This window comes from Bidens hawaiensis, unplaced genomic scaffold (genome assembly GCF_021521415.1).
Source record: "Bidens hawaiensis isolate Kalapana, Puna unplaced genomic scaffold, B.hawaiensis_p1.1 tig00004105_1, whole genome shotgun sequence".
NCBI lineage: Eukaryota > Viridiplantae > Streptophyta > Magnoliopsida > Asterales > Asteraceae > Bidens > Bidens hawaiensis.
This window is the reverse complement of record NW_027491242.1, coordinates 1,946,509-1,968,118: the sequence shown is the minus strand read 5'-3', so window position 1 is coordinate 1,968,118 and position 21,610 is coordinate 1,946,509. Positions and strand designations below refer to the sequence as shown.

General features: G+C 34.7%; 2 pseudogenes across 2 annotated transcripts; one reads left to right on the top strand and one right to left on the bottom strand.

Moving 5' to 3' along the window:
* The first annotated feature begins 1,955 nt into the window (after window positions 1–1,955).
* Window positions 1,956–2,863, top strand: LOC143625457 (auxin-responsive protein SAUR36 pseudogene; annotated as a pseudogene). The gene is made up of 2 exons (XR_013152277.1): window positions 1,956–2,127; window positions 2,278–2,863. The product of XR_013152277.1 is annotated as an auxin-responsive protein SAUR36 pseudogene (transcript).
* A 10,882-nt stretch (window positions 2,864–13,745) lies between these two features.
* LOC143625525 (pectinesterase 2-like) lies at window positions 13,746–15,776 on the bottom strand (annotated as a pseudogene). Its single transcript, XR_013152286.1, has 2 exons — window positions 14,862–15,776; window positions 13,746–14,431 (listed from the first exon to the last, which is right to left on the bottom strand). The product of XR_013152286.1 is annotated as a pectinesterase 2-like (transcript).
* Between the last annotated feature and the right edge of the window lie 5,834 nt (window positions 15,777–21,610).

The window sequence follows — 21,610 nt, the reverse complement described above, 5'->3', positions numbered from 1 at the left end:
AAGCCTTGCCTTGTAGCATATCACCTTCCGAAGAAGATGAAAGCCGAAGGAAACAAGGGGTGCATATTATATATATGTTGTACCACAAGACATGAATTAGTAAGTAACAAAACAAGAATTAAAGAAAGTTGTTGCTTGATTATTATGAACCTTGAAGGTTTGAGATGGTGTTCTTAGTTTGAGAGAGAAAGAAGATGAATGAGCAAGGATAAATGAAGAGGATGGGTTTGTTTATATAGGGAAGTAGTCAAAGTTGTTTTCTATGTTTTATATCAAGGGTTTTATGAGTTAAAAGGGTCTAAACAAGTCAATAATACAAACAAGAAGCCAAAAATCCGAAGTATGTGTGCAGGTGGTCCAAGACGCCGCGCGACCGGCCTTTCCCCTTGGTCCGCGCGGCGCGGCGCTTCAGAGGGGGGGGGGGGCTGGTTTATTTTGCTTCGCGGGTCGTTTCGGAGCGTTTTTGAGGTGTTTTAAGCGTTTTAAAGACCGTAAGAAAGTGTTTTCGAAAACTGACAAGTGTGAGATGATTATGAAACATAAAAGTCCAATATTTTATATTTTCGAAAGGTCTGGTTTACAAACGGGTCGGGTTATGATACAAATACAAATACAAACATAATCGAAAAAGGCGAATGTTACAGGAGAGGCCGGTGGAACGTCTTGCTTTCAACGACATCCAAGCTATAATCTTCAACAGAAAGGGGAACGCCATGGTTGAAGACGAAATAAACATCTATGATAGAGTAACCCTTGAGCAAACAACTTGACCAAATATATTCATGGAAGAAATGTGTCTTTGTGATGACTACATCGAGTGACCTCTTTACTTGGTTATCATAACAATTACTTTCTCTAGGTGTTGTCACCAATCGGGTCTTGCAACAATTGAATGCACTTGCATTGCCACTTATCATGTGCATGTTTTTAAAACCTCAAGCAAGAAGCAAAAGGCCTAAAGTGTATAAGTGTATAAGGGAGATTTAAGAAAATTAAATCTACTTCCAATCCAAACTCATCCGTATGCTTCTATTTTTTATCCAAAGAAATAAACAAGCCTTCACCACACTAACTTTGGTATCAAGCATTCCTTTCATTTGAAAGTGAGTTTCGGGCATTTGTTTTAATTATTGTTGAGTAAATGGTACCATCTACCGGTACCAAAACGAGCATTTTGGTACCGGTAATGGTACCAAGTTTTTAGGAACTTCATGATTAGAAAACTTGGGATCGATACTGGTATTTACCGAATTTTTACATACGGTACCGCTACCAAACTGGTACCATACTATTACCGAACCAAGCATTTTTGTACTGGTACCGAGTTTTTAAGAAAATCAGGATTGATACCGGTCTGCACCGGTATAGTACCGAGATGAGGTAATGTGAATGTTGTATGGAGAATGAAGTAGAGTATGAGGAACTGTTGAAGTTGTGAGAAAATTTTAAGATAAATAAAATTAAAAAGGTTTAATAAATGTAGCTTAAGAAAGTGTTTTAAATTATCTATTGAAAACTTTATAGCTAATGATCTTTAGTCTAGGTGGTTAAGGCGAAACACTCAAAAACTTTATTTTAACGAAAGACGGTCTTGGGTTAAATTCCCACTTATGATAAAAAATTATAAGGTTTTAATCGGGCTAAAAGAGGCTTTCTCATCTATAATGTGTTTCTCCTTAAAATGAAATGAAGATAGTCGGATGAATTAGTGACATGCCAGTTTGTTAAAAACAATTAAAAACCTTATAATGCAAAAGCACTTGTATAGTTGTATACTTGTATTTCATTTTTGGTATGTAATAATTGTATAGCAGCACCGTACCACATAGAATAACACGTGGAATCCAAATCTATTGTAATCTAATTATCAATTTCTCTATAAATTCAACCCTCCATTTTCTCTTCTCATTTCTCAGTTGATTACCTTTCAATCTTTCATCTCTCTTCTCTCACACACACCACAATCATTCTCATCATCATCAATCCACAAATTATTAATCCTCAAAAGTTTCAAATGAAAACATTTAGATCACAAGACACAAGTGTTCCACAACAACATTAACATAGCATGTCCAACATACCCATCTCTCTCTCCGAAGTTTGTCTCACTTTGTTTCGTCTAGCCATGTCTGTCGCTGACCCTTGGCCTTTCTCTTAACCATAACCGTCGGTTTTTTAATATTATTTTCTCTCTCCAAACTTTTTCCTTTTTTTTCCTTGCAAACTAACTTACTTCTAAATATTCTGTAGTCCTGTTATTATTATTACACTTTACAGGATTTAAACCCTCAACCTTAAATGAAAAAATTCCGAGGTTTTTTCCTCAAACACAAAGTGGTCTCACTTTTTCGTCGACTCCGTCGGAGACACTGTTCCCCGGCGGGCGGATACCGGCGTCTTAACCTGTCAACCCGATCACTTTCCGATATTTTCAAATGGGCTACTTCTATAAAATCAAAAGCAAAATCAATTTGTTACAAAAGTTCGGGTTATTCGAGTCTCGGGCAAGAAACGGCGTTGTATGGGGCGGTGCCAAAGGGAAAGATGGCAGTGTATGTCGGCCGGGATGATGGTGACTATGAGAGGGTGTTGGTGCCGGTGATATATATAAACCATCCGTTGTTTGTGCAGCTTTTGAGGAAAGCTGAAGAGGAGTATGGTCATGATCATCCTGGGGGTATCACGATTCCTTGCCGAATATCGGAGTTTGAAAATGTGAAGACTAGGATCGCCGCCGGCCGGAAAATATTGCCGTGGAAGTGAAGATGATGGTTGGTGGTGGTGATAGAATATATTAGAATTTAGAGAGTTGTGTGTACCTTTTTTTTTCTTTTTTAGTTTTTATTTTTCCTTTTATTGTGGACATAAAATAAATATATGAAACTCTAGAATTGTTTTTATTTCGGCCAACTAATCTTTCGAATGAGCTACTGGCTAAATTTATCATATCAGGATACGCTCGTCTTTTGATTAAGAAAAAACTCTCACCTAATGCTAACGGCTATGAACACTCGCTTGAAGTCACGATAGATGATATAAAATTCGTTGTGTTTAAGGATACAACTAGTGAACGTCACCTATCTGTCTAGTCTCACATCATCACCCAGATACTGTGAAAACTAGATAATGTAGACAAAGGTCGAACCTGTATCACGTGAAACATCAAATTTATCTCTTACGGCCTGGCCTTATCACTCTATCACTAACTAATTGTTTTTATTTAGATGTTTTTTTTTTAATTTCTGATTTTATTTCCTATTTTTTTTTATTTGCTATAAATAACTTGGTGATATTAAGAGATATTGTTGGATATGAAAATATATTTTTGTCTGGCTGTAAAAGATCAAATTTATATGATATAAAATAACCATGAAAAATATATCCGTACTTTTAACCATGACAAATGTACTTTTAAGTCTTGACAAATGTACATGTAATTTTAGCCCATGCATTTGGTTAGAAACTAGCAACATGCAATTTTGTTTTTTTGGAATGGCATCTGTTTTACATGTATTCTCTAAATCTATATTGGCACGTTAAACGTACACATTAGTTAATAAAGCAAAGCGATATAATGACTAATTCAGTAGGAAATGAGGTATGTTTAGTAGTACTCAATATAAAAGTGGAGTAAGTTTGGCAAACTTTTTAAATACCAAAACCCTTACGGGACCAATGTTGAATATATAAGTTGTGGAGCTTTTAAAGTTAAACACGTAATATATAAATTAATTAAAATTAAAGTATAATTTTTGTGTGAACTTGAGATATTAATATAGTACTTTAAGTAGACCAAACATAATTTTTAAAGTAGCATATTGATTACTAAATGGTGTTTTGGGAGGAATACATTGCTTAAACAATACAAGAAATCCGGTATGGCAATTCGTCTTGTTTCTGGTTTGGCTTGGCAACCGGCATGTCTAAATACATACAAACCAGATAAATTATGTGTCTAATTTATTGTATGGTCTAGTTCTGAAAACACTTTTAACAATACAAAATTAAGTACATAATGCGTGGTTGAAGTTTATAAAGACGTACTTTTTCTTAAGTATACAAGAATGTAAACAAAAATGTGTATAGTGAATATATTGTAAATTATAATTTGTGTCGATAATGTTCGAACCATTTTTTTTTTGGATTTATTAATTTATTAAAAGGAATAAAAGATGTCATATAATATTTAAAAAAAAACTTTTCTTATTGCATGATATGATATGAGGCATTAATGACAAAAAAATAGACCCCTAATAAAAATGTACAACTTATTAAATTACACTTCTTGTAACAATGTGATATTGTAATGGTTAATCTCTTTTATGGGTATTATTTAGTGATATAACAACAATGAATAATTTATTGATGTTTTTAAAGTAGAGCAAAACTAACAGTTGATGGTTAATAAATGTGTTTCATATAGAAAGTTTATCCTGCTATTGAATGGTATAGTTATGGTGATTATTGACTTTTGTAGTAAGTTTGAGTGTCATCTAACTTCGTTGTGTACTATTTATACAGGAAATTGCTATAGTAACTATAAATTAAAATTGCCATGTCCTTTGCAAGATATTAATGCATACTTGTCGGGTTATAATTATGGTTCAGGCCGACCTTTCTTCTTGGTGCCGACAATTTGTTGCTTGAACCAACGTTAATCCGAATGAACGAATAGTGGTTTCGTCCAAACAATGAGTTTTTAAGGATCTATGCATCATGATATATTAAAATCATGGATAAGGATAACCATCTCATCTACTACTGCATACAATTAGCTTTATGTTTCATATCATCAACGTACAACTGAATATATTTATACAGACGTACAATATTTATGTATTATATTATTAATGTGCAATTTAATAATTTTTATACATACCACATACGTATATTTTAAATTGAGCAAATATGATTGTGAATAACTAAGAAAAGGAAATAATTTTTTTTATAAATACAACTTGAACGTTGTGTTCTCGAGTTTACTTAACGAGAGAAAGGAAAGGAAAAAAAAAATTTTCCTTTCCTTTCTTTTCCATTTCATCTCCTTTCTCTTTTTCTTTTTCTTTCTTCTCAATTCTTTCCATTTTGGTTATAAAAATTTCCACCCACTTTTCTTCTTTATTTCTCCCTCTTTCCTTTCCTTTCTTTTCTTTAATGAAACTTGGGAACACATCATTTTTATTTTTCTTTTTCTTTCTCTCTTAAAATAAACTAAGAAACACATCAAGTCTTTACTTTTCATTCATTTCTTTTTCTTTCTCTTCATTATTAACACTCAGGAACACAACGGAAGAGAAGACTTTTGGGTGTAGTAGATACGTATATGTGGATAGGTAGTACATTAAATTTTTGATAACTCCTTGTGATTGTGACACCTTTGTTTCTAAAAATGATAAGTTTTTAAATTGTTTGAAAAAAAGTTGTACATACAATTCTTTTATGAATAATGCAATAAAAAATATGATGGGTATAAAATACGTAAATACAATATTATGACTCATTAAATATATATAACTATCTCCTATCGTTAAGGTATTCAACATGAATGAGTAAATTGAAGAACTCGAAATAAATTAAGGTCGGTTTATCTATAGTTCTTTAAAGAACCTGAAATAGAGATGAGTTTAATGAAAAAATAGAAAGTTAATTCTTCATCGATTACATGTGTAGTCGCATTGGGAATTTGAGATGCAGCTTTGGAAAGTGAGATGTGACAAGCCCAGAAAATTAAAATGCTTTTTTAATTGGGAAATTATATGAAAAACATGATGCATTATTATTATTCCATAACTATAGGGATATTTATGTATATATACTCAAGTTATGATCATATATTCTCAGGAACACATTGCCTAGAATTATCACCACATGTGTCATTATCGCAAAGGATATGCTGGAATGAGTAATAACAAAAATGTGAGTCTACAATACATCCAGATTAACATTTTTCCCACCACAAGATTTTGGACCAAACAATGGTCCATTTGTGAAGGTAACTCCCCTTTAAATGTCCCAATCCCTTTTCCTTATGAATCCATCTTTATGGTTCGTTTAGATCATGTGTAGTGCATGGAGCCCCTATAAGAGCGTTTTGTGAAACCACAAATCAGCTCCCCCCCTTCCGACGCTTTGTGGGAAGCGCTCCCCAGTCCCCACTAAGAGCCCAAAGCGTCCCGTGGGTAGCGTTCCTGAACGCTTGGGGATTTTTGGGTGGGCAAAACGCCCTAGTATACTCGATCTTAAGTAATTGGAAAATGTTAAAAAGGAGATTTTTTTGTATAACCCTTTTTTTCGAATTATTTGTTTTTAATTTATGATGGGTATGATTAATCGTTATACATGTTTTTAATTTATAATTTGCAATACTCTTAAACAACAAAAAGTATAATACTATACATGTCTATATTGGGTATATATGCATTGGTCCTTGGGAATATAGGAAAACAAGATGTCACTGAGGAATTCAATACATGTATGTTGAAGACATACGAAAATCTATCATGAGGCAAATAACACAATATCTTGCCAAGTCCCTCCTAAAAGCAAACGGTTACAAGAAAATGACCGCCTTACATGTATGTTGAAGACATACGAAAATCTATCATGAGGCGGATAACACAATATCTTGCCAAGTCCCTCCTAGAAGCAAACGGTTACAAGAAAATGACCACCTTGACGACATGGTAAGATGTTAAAAGAATGTTGGAAAATCCTTAACAATCACAGAGATATAAAGAGATGTCAACATTAATCCGTTAGAAAGGGACCCCACGAATATTACAAGTACTGTACTATAAATACCTTAGCTCATATGAATAAAGGCCGGCAATAGGAAGTGAAAGCTTTGTACGTGAGAAGTGTAATTACTAAATTGTAAAATCATCTTGTAATTAATATATTCTTAGTATACAATGACGATCATTAATTCCTTTGATATGCCGCTATAGAGTCTATAGTCTATCTTTGAGGCCCATTCTCCATGCACTGCTGATGGAAGCCCAACTTCATATATTGACATTATGTCACCACGAATCCACGATTAGTGAATTTAAATTAATAATTAGGGGTGCCAATCTTGACCCAAACCCTTTCAAATGAGTCAATTTGAGTTGTTTTAAAAGTTAAATGAGTTAATTTGAGTAAAAGGTTTTAACTAAATGGGTCAATATGAGTCACTTGAAATTTCATCCTTATATTTTCGGGTTAAAATGGGTTGACAAGTTCAAAGAAATGGGTTGAATAAGCTCGGCTGAGCCAAAAAAAATCAGGGCTGTCCTCGAGAATTTAAATACCTCGGCTGAGCCAAAATAAAAAGGCCCCAAAGCCTTAACGAAAATTTTTAATTCGCTAACGTACATAGATAAAACTTTTATCGACTGGTTTATTATAAGCATAAATCATTCTGAGCATGTAGTTATTTCATAAACCATTGCAAATAACCTTATTTTTAAACCAAAAAACATATATATGTAATATGTATAAAAAGGTTTGTGCCCTCAAAATTTATGTTCGCCGGCCGATGATGCAGCTCGCACACCCTCCGAGCCTCCCCTGAATATAATAATTGTAGTAGCAATATTCTGTTGTTGCTGTTAAAAAGAAAAAAAGAAAGCAATATTCTGTTACATGTTTCAATAAATGATTTATGCAATGGTTTATATATATTTAATTTCTTGTTTTTGATTTATTTGTAAGTTACATTCTATTGTTCAAATATATAAGAAATAATAAAGCTGTGAATATGTTCATTCATGATTTATTTAAGTATAGGGCTTAGCATAACTTTGTTGTTTAGATAAAAGATTTCACTGATATTCAAATTACTCGTCTCACCAGCTCGTCGAGTGGTTATATCATGCGGTTAATGGTGGTAAGCTGAGAGTGGGTTCGATATAGAAAAGTAACGTACCTCTCTTGTACTTACATACGATTAATTTGCACCATATACAAGATTTAAACTATAAGTGAATGTTTCTCTAAAATATCACATGGTTGCAACTATAGTAACTGTTTTTGTTATTTCTTTTAAGCTTCTAAAAGCAAAGAAACAAAATAGAACCTTTATTTAGTGAAGGTGACATTTGATAGAGAAGGCCTACCTACATATATAAATCCACCTAGCATACAACAAATAATAACAAAATATATAAGTACTGTCCAATTTAGAAACAAACAAACATGTCTGTTTTAATGTTTCAATCTATTCATGCATGTCTAATCATTACTCAATAATCATCTCATGCTTACGTCTAAATTGGTTTTAAAAGATGGGTAATTACAAGCCACGTAAACCTCTAGACAAGAACCAAACAATGGGTCAGTATTTAGTGGTCTTTAAATGTTAAACAAAACCCAATTGAGCTTTAGGTTGGTTCATAAAAAGGAAACATGCCAAACCGGCAAACCCTACCATTTTGGTGTTGAAGTTCAATTGATATGAAATGTGGCAAAAACTAATTTTAAAGTTTAAAGATTTTTTAAACAAACTACTCAGCCGATGTTGGTAATTCCGAACCGTATTTACAAGTTGGTGAATATGTTATGAAAGGACTTATGTGGACAAGTCACTTAAGCTGGTGTACGTAGTTTTCTGATTGTAATATGATTAATATAATAATGTTTTTGTCACCAAGTTATGGTTGAATTATAAATATAAGACTTGGTTAACGTCTTTAGATGTGTGGTGTGATCGATAAGGAATTATTGTAACGAGTTTCTAAAAGTTAGTTTTCTGTTGCAATAATAAAGTGATTGATCGATCCCGTGCCTTGAGGCGATTAAAGTATAAATCTGCTCGGCTTGAGTTGAATTACATCAAGATTATTCGAACGTGCAGAACAACTTACTATAATATGTTTAATGATGTGACTCGTTTTTTTACACCCACGTAATGAAAATTTCTAGATCAGTCACTAATAAGTGCATTCTTCCGAATGAACCAAACAAATTTTTGTCGTTTGTTTATCTTGTATTTATTTAAACGATTTCTTCTGGATCAGGATTAGTTACAAGTTCACATCTTAATTTTGTGATACAAATTAATAGTTTTGCATTTAAGTGTTGTAATTTAGAAAATTAAAATGTAGACTAAGTCAAGTCTTCAACTACTTTCTTCTGTTCAGTATACCAAATATTAAACGTGCTGTATTTCCTAAATTAAAGAGCATTGTTTTTTCTAAAATATTAATCGTAATTGTACTTGGTTTTCCCCATCTAGCTAGCAACTTGCTAGAAACGTCGGCTAGTTTTTATATAACGATGCCGATAAAAAAATTATGCTAATGATTTTTATATTAAAAAAGAAAAAGTAGGTAATTATCTAATAGAAGTAAAGGAGAAAGGTCGGTGTCACAAGATGATTTTTTAGTTTTTTATTGCTTTTTTGTTTTATTGTGTTTGACTTTTGGATTATTTTAATGATACTTGCTGGTATATATTTTCAAATGTAGGAAACTCATGTAACAAAACTTTTTGGTTGTGTGGACTTGGGTTCGAAACTGGTACACTGCAGTAATATATTGCAATTTTTTAAGCTTTATTTTTGATGTGTCGCTAGGCCTTTATTGGGCCAAGTGGCGACACCGAACTTGTCCACACCATTTCGATTTTCGTTTTTAGTATTGGTAGCATAACGAAAACCGATCGACCGTCAATTTTTTTACATGACGAAAACCAACTGAATTCGCGTAAACTCACCGCGCCAGCGTCTGGGACTGACAAGGCTCGGGTTTTGACGCCATCTGATTTTTTGTTTTAGTTACGTACCATAACGAACGTAATGAAAACCGACCGGATACCAATATTGTTTTCGTTTTAGTTATGGTACCGTAACGAACATGTAGCAAACCGACCAAATTCGCGTATAGCCACTATGCTTTGTTTTAGTTTCAGTACCACCATAACGAAAACCGACCAGCTGCCAATTTTGTTTTAGTTCCGGTATCGTAATGAAACCAGCTGAATTCGCGTCGACTTACTGTCTCAACGCCCGAGACCAACAACGTTTGAGTTTTATCGTCATCCGAATTTTAACGACATGCCCCGGCGCAACGCGCTATGTAAAATTCTAGTTTAAGAGTAAAGTACTAAAAGTAGAATGTTTCTTTTTATATATTAAAAAAATATATTTTTCTATTCTAATGGATTCTTATTTAAATCAGACTTCAATATGTAACTTTCAAAGGGTTAAATAAGAGTAAACTTTGATTTTTGTCCATGTGGTTTGCCTAATATGTGATTTTAGTCCAATAGTTTTAAATTTGCGATTTTCGTCCATGTGGGTTCATTTCACTTGCAGTTAAGCCTAGAGATGGCCAAAAAACCGGTTGGGGAACCGGTTTACCGGTTTAAACCGGAAACCGGTTTTTACGAAAACCGGTTTTTTAAAAACCGGTTTGACCGGTTTAGAAACCGCCGGTTCGTCTTTCGGTTACAAGTTCTAGATCCAAAACCGGTTAACGAACGGTTAATGGAAAAACCGGTTTTTTTTATTAACCGGTTATGGAAAAACCGGTTAACCGGTTTATAAAAAAACCGGTTTATAACGGCTATATGCGATATGCGATAACGATTTAATGTTTGTATTTTTAATGTAAAAACTATAAATGAAAGTTATGTGTTTTTAATCTTTGGTTTGTTGAAAACACATTCACCAACACACACTCATACTCATCTTCCAAGCAAAGAACCCTAACAACGAAAGCAAAGAATGGCTTCGGTCAGTCCGTTTTGCCTTGTAGTTACCGGTTTGTTTATACTGTGAAAAAATAATGGTCTTCATTAAGTACAAAATATAAAAAACAAATATTCGTATTTGAAACCGCGAAATTTAAAAAAAAAAAAAAAAAAAAAAAAAACGGTTAATAAAAAAACCGGTTTATTAACCGGTTCTAACCGGTTTCTAAACCGGTCCTAACCGGTTAGACCGGTTAGGGTTTTGACAGCAAAAAACCGGTTATTAACCGGTCCGGTTATTAACCGAACCGGTTTTTTTCCGGGCCAAAAAAACCGGTCCGGTTAATAACCGAACCGGTTTTTTTAAAAAAACCGGTTTGTGCACCTCTAGTTAAGCCTGACCCCACTAAGCCCGTTAAGTCTGGCCCTTAAATCGATCAGCATGCCCCTCACATGAGAGGGGGGGGGGGGCGTTTCTCCTTTTTCTCTGAAAATAAACCCCAGCCCTAATTCACACTCTCCATCACGTGAGGGATTGGGGTGTATTTGGGAAAAAAATATCATAAAATTGCCCCTCACGTGAGGGGCACGCTGACGGGTTTAACGACCAGACTTAATGGGATTAGTGAATTCGGGTTTAATTGCAATTGAATTGAAACCATATGGACGAAAATCGTAAATTTGAAACTATTTGACTAAAAACGCATATTGAACAAACCATATGAACGAAAACTGCAGTATACTCGCTAAATAGTGAAAATATTTGAGAACATATAAATGTAAGTTTCGGCTGAGGTTTGGTTAGAAACTTTGAATAATGAATAGCCAAAATGATTATCGGCCATTTGTTTCCCAGTTCCCACTACCAATTCACCAAAAGCTTGTCTTAAAAATCATTAGGCCCAAAACCGGTTGATGGGCACGAGTTGGGCTTAGGGATCAAATAATAATAAAACGTAGGGAAGATTTAGGGCCCATTTCGGGCCATACATCTAGAGGTGCACACATAAACCGATTAACCGGTTTCTAACCGATTTGGTAACTGGTCCAAACCTAACCGTTTACTAACCGATCCTAACCGCCGGTTAGTAACCGGTTTATATATTTGATTTCAAAACCGGTTAACTGAAACGATTAACCGATTTTTTTAATTATTATTTTATAAAAAACCGGCTATTAACTGGTTAACCGGTCCGGCCTAACCGGTCAAAACCGGTTACTAACCTAACCGAAAAACCGGTATAACCGGTTAATTCCCGCAAAAAAAAAAAAACGGTTAGCAAAAAAATGGTTAACCGATTTGTGCACCTCTACATACATCTCGATATATAAAAACGAACCAATCAAATGTATCGTCAGGTCAGGTGTATGGAGCGGACTGATGTATAAGTTTCTTTTCAAGGACACGTCAGTCTATCACCCCATGATTTCGTACTCGAAAAATAGAGATGATCGGACGGACAGTCAGTGATCCAAATTATAGTAAAATAAAAGTTAGTTAAATCTTTTTAAAGAATTTAATAAAAAAAAGGCATAACTTTGTAGTACATAAAAATACATCAAGGTGAAGAAAGTTGCCTTGCCTTTCTTTTCCATATATTGATCATTTTTCCCTCTTTTAACCTTTTATAGTATTAGTTGTTAACAACATTATACATATTTGATTATTTGTAAACAATTAGCTTTAATAAATAAAAGTAAGAAAAACACCGGCAAAGAATCTTGTCTTTATGGATTTAGAAAACAAAAACATATTAACAGCTCAACTGGGAACAACACCCTTAACCATTAAGGTATGAATCTTCTTTTAGTTCAATCATCGTGTATGTTTTTTCATTTATATTTTAATAACACGAACAAGTTTAAACAATAGCATTTTGATAATTAAAATCAAATAACTTTTTTTGTTATATGAAAAAATAATCATAAAGTCAAGAATTGTTGATTACAATGGTACGTCCAAGCATGTTACACACAACAAAGTGTTAAATTAAGCTAATCAGGATTGTTTATCTAGCGGTTATTACGTTGTCTTTTATAATACCAAATATGAATGAACTATATACTATTATACGACACGTCTAAAACCACTTACAATTAAATACACGCATTTACGTTTACTCTTGAAGTGAATAAATTTACATCTATTGCGTGTCCTCTCAGGTTTTTGAGTTTCAAACGTTTTTACATTTTCAAGGATCGATCCTTTAAAAAAATATAGTTTTAGAGCAATAAGGTTTTTATGCAACAATATGAGTAAGGTTCAATGAATTATTATAACATGTTACATGCTTTTTTCTTCTTTAATATCTTAAGTTATATTTAACTTTATATGAATAGAAACTTTACTACCAAATCAATCTTAGTTATTTCATAATGTAATTAAGCCCAAAATATCTTTATTCGCTCTCTATAATATTGTTTATCTAAATAGTTTATTTCTTGAGCATATTCTTTTCTAAGTTTCCTACATATGAGACATAGGTTATTCCCACACCATATAAGTTATTTGTACACCAGGCCTGTCTATATGACTCGTATAGGGATTATACGGGCCGTATAGGTGGAAAATTTTGTCATTTTGCGTCGGATATACGGCCGTATATGGACCATATAACCCGTATAGACTTATGTGAGGACTATGCAAGTCGTATAAAGTTGTTAACTTACCAAGGGTGGTGTTCGAACTTCCCTTTAGTAATTACTCCTTCCGTCCCATTAAAAGTGTTCATGTTTTCTTTTTTATTTGTCCTATTACAAATGTTCACTTTCAAAATTTATTAGCTAATTTCCAAGTTTACCCTTAAACACACATAACTAACATTAATAAACAATATTGATGGACCCAATTTCCAAGTGCATTATTGTCATTTGGTAAGCAAAGAAAATAATAATTTAATCTACCTTAAACCTTATGTTTCAAATTAAAACATTTTGACCGGGACGAAGGGAGTATTTAAAATAATGTCACTTGTTATTATTAACATAAGTATATTTAAATAATCATCCAACAATCACAAAACCTTAACAAAATAGAAAAAAATAGGTACAACATATAAACAATTGTTCAATTACAGACCAGAAGTAAATGGCACAGTGGTAGCCGGCAACCACGAGCCACCAGCAACAAAGTTCCCAACAGTAAACTTCGCCGCCTCAGCACTACTAGTGATCACACGATACCCCTTCCAATTAACCCGTTTTGCGGTTGATGAACCCGGGCCAGTGTTCATATACTCACCATAATACAATGTATTAAGAGCAAAGTTCCCACTCCATGGCATCCACCCCGCGGGGTCGATCAAGCCATCGAGGTTCGATTTCATGAAAACCGTCCTCGAGTATTGCTTCCACGGCCTACCAAGGTATGTCTTAACTCCCGACACACCTTTAAGGTCAGGAACCGCGGTAACACGACAGTTATGGATTGAAATCCCAGTGTTTTGGTTTTGATCGGTGCGGCCTTGAGCCGTTAAGGTGTTGGTTTTGTTTGGTGGTTTACGCGCGTAAATGTTTCAGTTTTGGATAACTACGGCTGCGTTGCCGAAAATGAAATCGACTGTGCCGTATATGTCACATTCGCGGTAGAATTGTCGGTTTGAGTGGACGTATAGTGTGTCTTGGTAACCCTCGAAGCTGCATTGGTAAAAGACTGAAAGGTCGGAGCCGCTACGGAGCGCCACGGCTTGGTGGTTTTGTGGGCCCGCGGTGTTGCGGATGGTGATGCCGCGGCCGATGAATCCGTCTCCGACCACCGCTGAAATTCATGAGAAAAATAATGTTAATATAATTTGTTTGGAAATTGTTTGTTTTGAAAATATTGAATGATAATTCAAATAAATTGAAACCTTGTTGGAGTCTCATATCTAATCTTACACCATTTGAAAAAAAGTTTGGTGTCGGTTTTGGAAAAAAAAGTCAAAGTTTGACCTTACATAGTTAAAATGGTCATCCAGATCGTCGAACGAGCGTTCTTGCCAATAATTTTCAAAGTTTGACACCATTATGATCAAAACGACTGTCCATATATTGTTTAAACGACAGTTCAAACCAACATTTTCCAAACTTTGACTTTTTTGGGTCAAAACGGTCGTTTAAGTGTTTTGTAAACGTCTGTATTATGATGTGAATTCAGATGAAGGTGGTGTAGCTAAAGTATGACCAAGTGACAACTTTATCATGCTTACCGAGAGTGGCGGATATAAAGGTGGTGGTGCCGCCTCCAACGCTTTTACTACCGGTAATTATAGTTTTACCAATACCATCTCCTAACAACATAATATTCTTCAACTTTTTACCAATTTCAATATTCTTCTTATAAACACCCGCCTTCACATGAATCACATATCTTCCACTCCCAGATCTTTTCGCAGCCCCAGCTATCGCCGCACCAATCGTCTTATAGTTACCCGAACCATCTTGAGCCACCACCACATTAGGCTGAGGACTCGATGATTGCAACAACTTTCTATCACCCGGGGTCACCCAATCCGGAAACCCTAATTTCTTACCACTAGCTCCACCATACGTCGAATTCGTCGAGCTACCTCCTTTGTTCATTGCTAGTGTATTACTAATCAAAGCCGACACATTATTATTCATCAACGGCCACACATTATCGCTCACACCAAGCTCTTCAAACCCCGCCTTGCACGTCTCCAAATTCGTTAGCGCGGTGCTAAGCCACGTTTGCGTGTCGGTCTGGCTACATTTTTTGTACGGATCAAGGGTTTTGTTGATTCGTGATATTGTGTCTTCGTAAAGCTCTAAGCAATCCGCCCACGCGGCCTTTTCACGCTCATTGTGGCATTTTGGACCGAGCGTTAGAGTGTGAGACCCTGAGTGTTCAGCACGGTCTAATGTCACCTTTAACAAAGCTTTAACAAAGTCTGGTTTTTGCTTGATCGTGCCACGGTTCGAGTTAGTGGCCAAGAAATGCTCGCAGGGTTGCGGGTGGGGTGTCTGGCTACACCAAGTCGTGATTTCGGACTTGGTGTATCCAGACACAAGAGCAATAAAAGGCAACACATTTGCAACTAAAGTTGCTAATAATAGAAAGGTTTTCATATTGGAATAAGGTTAAGAAAGAAGAAGGAAATTAGGGTTTGTGTGATTATGGCTTACTATTGGTTGGCTTATATAGGAAATGGAATGCCATAATAGGGAGGCAACAACATACCAAGTTTCTATTGGTGGTGTGTGTATCTATGTTATAAATAATTAGTTAATTAGTCTGGATGTTTATTCTCTTTCTCCAACCAATTATTCTTTTGTTCATTTAAAATTATTAACTTGTGTTACGTGCATTATAATTAGTTGCACATCTTGCTGGTTATAGTTTTGATCAAGAATACAAAATCTGCCTTTGAGTTTACATGATCATAGGTTAGGGTTTCTCATATTTCTCTCTCTCTCTCTCGTTCACAAACGTTTTTCGTGTTGGATTCAAGATTTTTAATTTACTACTTAGGGGTTTTAAAAACCAAACTAGTATTTGACCACTTAAATTATGTTACGTCTTAAGTAATACTGTGAATTGATGACAGGACACGAGGATTTTTAATATTGATAGTTAGAACTAAATGGCCTAATAGAGTAGACTGAATCGGTTATATATTTGATCTAGTGAAATATGTATTAGTTTTTAAGTGACGATGGTTTAAGTCATATAATGAATAAGTTGTGTGGATGTAGATGTAAGATTATAGGACGTAATTTGAGTTATTTGTTTAAAATAGAGAGAGTGGAATTTGAAAAGAAGAAAAAAAGGTAATTTAATAGATGGAAAAAACTAAAAGGCATTATTCTCACACACCATGACCTTCATGACAAGAGTAATAGAATAATGTAATTATTTATTGGTGAACACATACGAGTTATCTTAGTATTAGTATACTTTATTTTACACGTTCATAAATTTTTCAAAACACTTTTACGTACATTTAAATAACTACAGTTTTCTGCAAAAGTAAGTACGAACTCGGTTTTTAAAAGGGCATATATAATCCTTTTTCATGTCATGTGATGGATATGTTCCTCACTTTAAAACACCCTAAGCTCCTATTTGGCTTAGTGAATTCAAGAGAATTTAAATTGAAACAACGAATTTTTCATTTAGAATTCAAGTTTGGTTGGTATATGATGAAATTGAAATTGGAAAAAGTTACATCAAATTTAATTGATCAAAGAAATTTAATAATTCTTCAATAACTCAATGGATTCTTTGAATTCTAAAGGAATGACTAGCATAGCCATAAATTATCATGTGCAATTAGAGTAATTACCATGCATTAAGAGAGTAATTATCTTTGTTATTATAAGTAAAGTCATTAAGTGTATAACTAAAGTAGTTATTTTTATATAAATAGTTTTTTTTATATATAAAGCAATTTTTATTCTTGTCGAATCGATTTGTTTTATAGAGTAATTATTATGTATATAACTAGAGTAATTATACGTGTGTATTTAAATACTTTGGCTATTAAATTTAAAACAAGGAAGAAAAGTGAAAGCAAACAACCAAATACCAATACAAATCATTTTTTTCTCTCTCAAACCCTTTATAATGATGTTTTCTTACACACCGCGCCGTTTAACTTTTTTTTTTATTATAAACTAGTGTTTACCCGGTGTGTTGCACCAGGACAGCTAGTAAAACCCCAACGTTGAAACCGGGGTGATGTAATGCCCCGAGTGTTATGACGGTAAGTTGACGTGAGTTCTGACATTATCGGTTATGCTCGTTAAGGTATAGACACCGTTGGTAAAACTTATGCGTTAAACCCAAAAAATAAATTTGTTAAACTAACATATAAAAAAAATATTTGATGTTTATTTGGTCGGTAAACCCGGACAGTGGTAAAACCTAAGTGTTGCTGGTCCAGGGCCTTGAGGCGGTAACTCGATACGAATTTGGTCGGTTTAGGTTACTTTCGTTATGATACCGAAGCAAGAAAACGGTAAAAATATAAAAATTGAGGTGGACCAATGGGTGACGTCGATCGGTAAACTTTGACGTTGGTAAAACCCTAACATTGTCGGTCACGATTGTTAAGGTTGTGAGTCTACGCGAATTCGGTCCGTTATAATACTGAAACTTAATAAAAACAAAAAAATAAACAAAATCAACATGATAATGTCCAATACGGTGCCGCCAAGTGGCCCAATCGGCACTTAGCGGCACCAAACTTTTTAATTATTATATATAATAACTGGAGGTGACTCAATGTCCTGATCTCACCCGGTTTTACCGACTCCTCGCTGTCTTGTCGTTTGGCGGGTGTGGGGTCGGGTTTTATCCGGGGAGTCGCTCAATAGGTGGACTGCTAGGGGCTCCGTCCGTCCGGACTCGTGACTGGCTCGGGCTAACTTTAGCCAATGAGGGTCGCGTACAGAGTATCTATATTATTTGTTTGTATTTGATCCATATGTATGTGTATATAAAAGCTATTTAAGCTAGTTGACCTTGTTACGTAGGATTTATGGTGTGCACGCAATGCTTAACGCGTTGGCATAAAATTAAATACATTTAATTTGTATACAGAAACTAAATCATTGTGGTGTGAAAGAAGCCTTATTGCATAAGTAATATTTAAAGGTTGGTAGGGTATTAACATATGATGCTAACACGACCTATGTATTCTTTTAGTAAAAATCATCGTATTCTCATTTTTCTCCTAGAAGCAACTCATGTTATTGCCTTACTGTGTTAATTTTGTCTTTTTGATGAACACTTCAAATATTTTTGGATATTTCTTATTAACACACCACGTACGATACATAGATCTCGGTTTTAGAGTGTCATTTGTTTGGTGACGTATTTTTTTTAACTTCTTTCATTAAATCAGCAACCTAGCAAGACGCTAGAGCCAAGACAACTATATACACAAACAAGACTAAAAGAAAAAAGAATATATACAAATCTGTAGCTTTAAAATGGGACCTATTTTTTATTCAAAGAAAGCCCAATGACTTAACATCTTCTAAAGTGTCCATCCTCAATACCCTTTTGTCTTCAAAGATAGCCTCGTTTGGTGCGTTCCACACAAACTAACAAGCCTCATTTGATGATATAATTAGGTTTCTAGCATTGGGGGCGAGGAAGGGGAATCATTAGAGATTTAGTTTACTTGTTAAACAATGAGATCGAGGAAAACCCCCCACCTACTTAGGGGAGTGCAAGATGGCACCCATTTGGGGTACTCGCACCCGATTAGGGTAGTGTTGATGGGAATTGCAAGTGGGTCCTCACCCATCTTATAATTATTATTTAAAAAAATGGTTTTAGGGTAGTTGAGAGCATTGTTGTCTTTTATTAATGTGTTTAAGGATAGTTAGGAGTATTAGTGGCATGACAAAGTAAGATTAATAGAACTTGGGGTAAATGAAAAGAGCACCCCCCATGTGTAGTCATAACCCCTCTTGTGAGGGCGCTATGTGACACGTGCCAACCACATCAACAAGAAGGGTTATGACAAAAAAAAATGGTGTACTTGTATAATCCACAACCCCTTGCAATCATTAATCATCATCACACACACCATAGGCTCGATGAGCATAATGCTTGGAGCCAAAAATACCCCCATGGCGTTTTGGGAGGTGGTGTACGGGACGTACGTTGTGCGGACGCTATGGAGGATATCACGCTCGCTACACACGGTCTTAAAGTGTACAAATAGGAATTCAATTGATTAATTGTCCGGCCGACTCGGACATTAAATCCATATTGTGGATTATTTTGTATTTGTGTGATTTTTACCGATAAGAATACGAGACGCGAACTTAACATGTCAATTAACGAAAATGACTGAAGATTAGTTTACGTTATGACATGTATCAACAATTTTGTCCTTTGTACAAAATCGCTACATCTTTGTATGTATTCACATGTTACATGTACACGTTCATGTAAATATATATAGGGGTGTTCTTGTAGATATATTTTTATGTGTTCTTTTATTCTAATCCATGTAAAAAACTCCATCTAAGGTGTAAAGTTTTTACAAGGCATGAGGAGTTGACTTCGTGCAGGTGAATTTTACTAAATTGTATACTTCAAACAAATCTATCTAATGGGATCACATGCACGTTTCCATATTCGTGAGCACGGTGCTGTACCACGTCTTCATGACAGTATGGCCAAACTATTTGTACCGGATCAACGATTTTGTTGATATGTTCTTTTTATTCTTTTTTGATTATTTATTATTTATAAGGTTAATTAATAATTTTAACTTTTTTTTTCATCATCATCGTACTCAGTAAATCCCACAAATAGCAAAGCTATGGCAAGGTCTGAGGAGGGTAATATGTAGACAACCTTATCTCTATCCCATATGAATAGAGAGGCTGTTTTCAGTGAGACCCTCGGCTCGATAGTGGTTTTGCATCAAGCCTTGGACATAAGACACATAACACTCAACCATCGGGACCCAACCGATTGATGCATGCACCCTTGTCTTTCAGCTATCAACGCCACCACATGATGCATGATTAACCTTCCGCCATTTTTAACGCTATTTTCACGAAATTAGTAAATTAACGTCAAAATTAGTGCAATTTCACGCTATTTTTAACGTGAAAATGAATTTTCACGCTTTTGTTAACTTTTTTTATTTAAAGTAATAGCCAACGGCTCTTGTTGTGTTGAATCACTTGGCAAACAGTTAAATCATCCGCCCATGCCCTGTCTCTTCACCCACACACCTTGCCCAACGCACCACTCATGCCCAAGCGGGGCGGTGTACAACACATGTGGTCTAACATGGCTAACCCATCCACACCACCCATGAGAGAATTATACATAGCCTACGATGAAGTTTCTTTAAACTTGTGATGGTTCAAGTCTCACAATGAATAAAATATCATAAAACTTACTAGATTACGAATGCAAATTTGCACGAAGAAAAATTGAATTTTTTTTGTAAATAAAATTGTGCCATGTTAGATAAAATAAATAAAAACAACCCCCTTTATTATATGAAAAAGATCTTTTTTATTTCTATATTTTGTCAAATAAGAAACAAAATCTTATTTTTAATTGATAATTTATTTATATATAATTATGTCTTATAAGTAAGATCGCTATCTTTAAGGTAGTTGGTATATATATATTTTTTTTGTTATGCACCAATCCTTCGACATTCTTCCTGCAACTTGTCATTCGTCAAACAACGTGTTTCCTTTTAATTATTTATAGGACTCTAGATAACAAACACAGTCGTAATCGTGTTTCTGACAGTTTAATTATCTCCAAAATACATTTTAAAAATATAATATTTACTCCGTTATTTTGATGTGTTATAAGGTGCTCATTTCTTAGACATCGATTGTTCGAGCACAAGTCAATTAGATTGACGATAAAACTAAATTTATTAATGAAAGTTGATGAAGAAACCTTTTAACTACGTTATTTAATCCTTATTTTTATCTATAAACGAATTTTACACGTTACACTTATGGAACTGTTTAAGTAATTTAATGTATCCTCGAATTAACCATCGGACACAATGTGGATTGAGTTTTTTAAGCGGCAATCAATTTATAAAAACGATGATGGTTTGAAAAGACTAACCAGACATATAAACTACAAACTTACATGAAAAAATAGAGGTTTTGCGTGCAACCACTCGGTCCCAAGGGATATTTGGTTATTGTTTTTAGTTACAGTCCATAAAAATGAAAGAATAGAATCAAAGATTAACTACAACTACAAATCGTTGGTCTTAAAGACGACTTCATTCCTAGTCTTTCAGATTACCTAACATCAGTGGTGTAAGTCGGATTCTAGAGCCTTGGAATCGGCGATTACTCGGTCCTCGGACCTCCACCTTGGCGACTTTTTCCAACTCGGCCACTGTCAAACTCAGTCATGACTCGGCCTACTCGGTGCTATCTGGCCTTACTTGGGCCTACTCGGCCAACATCAGTTTTGACT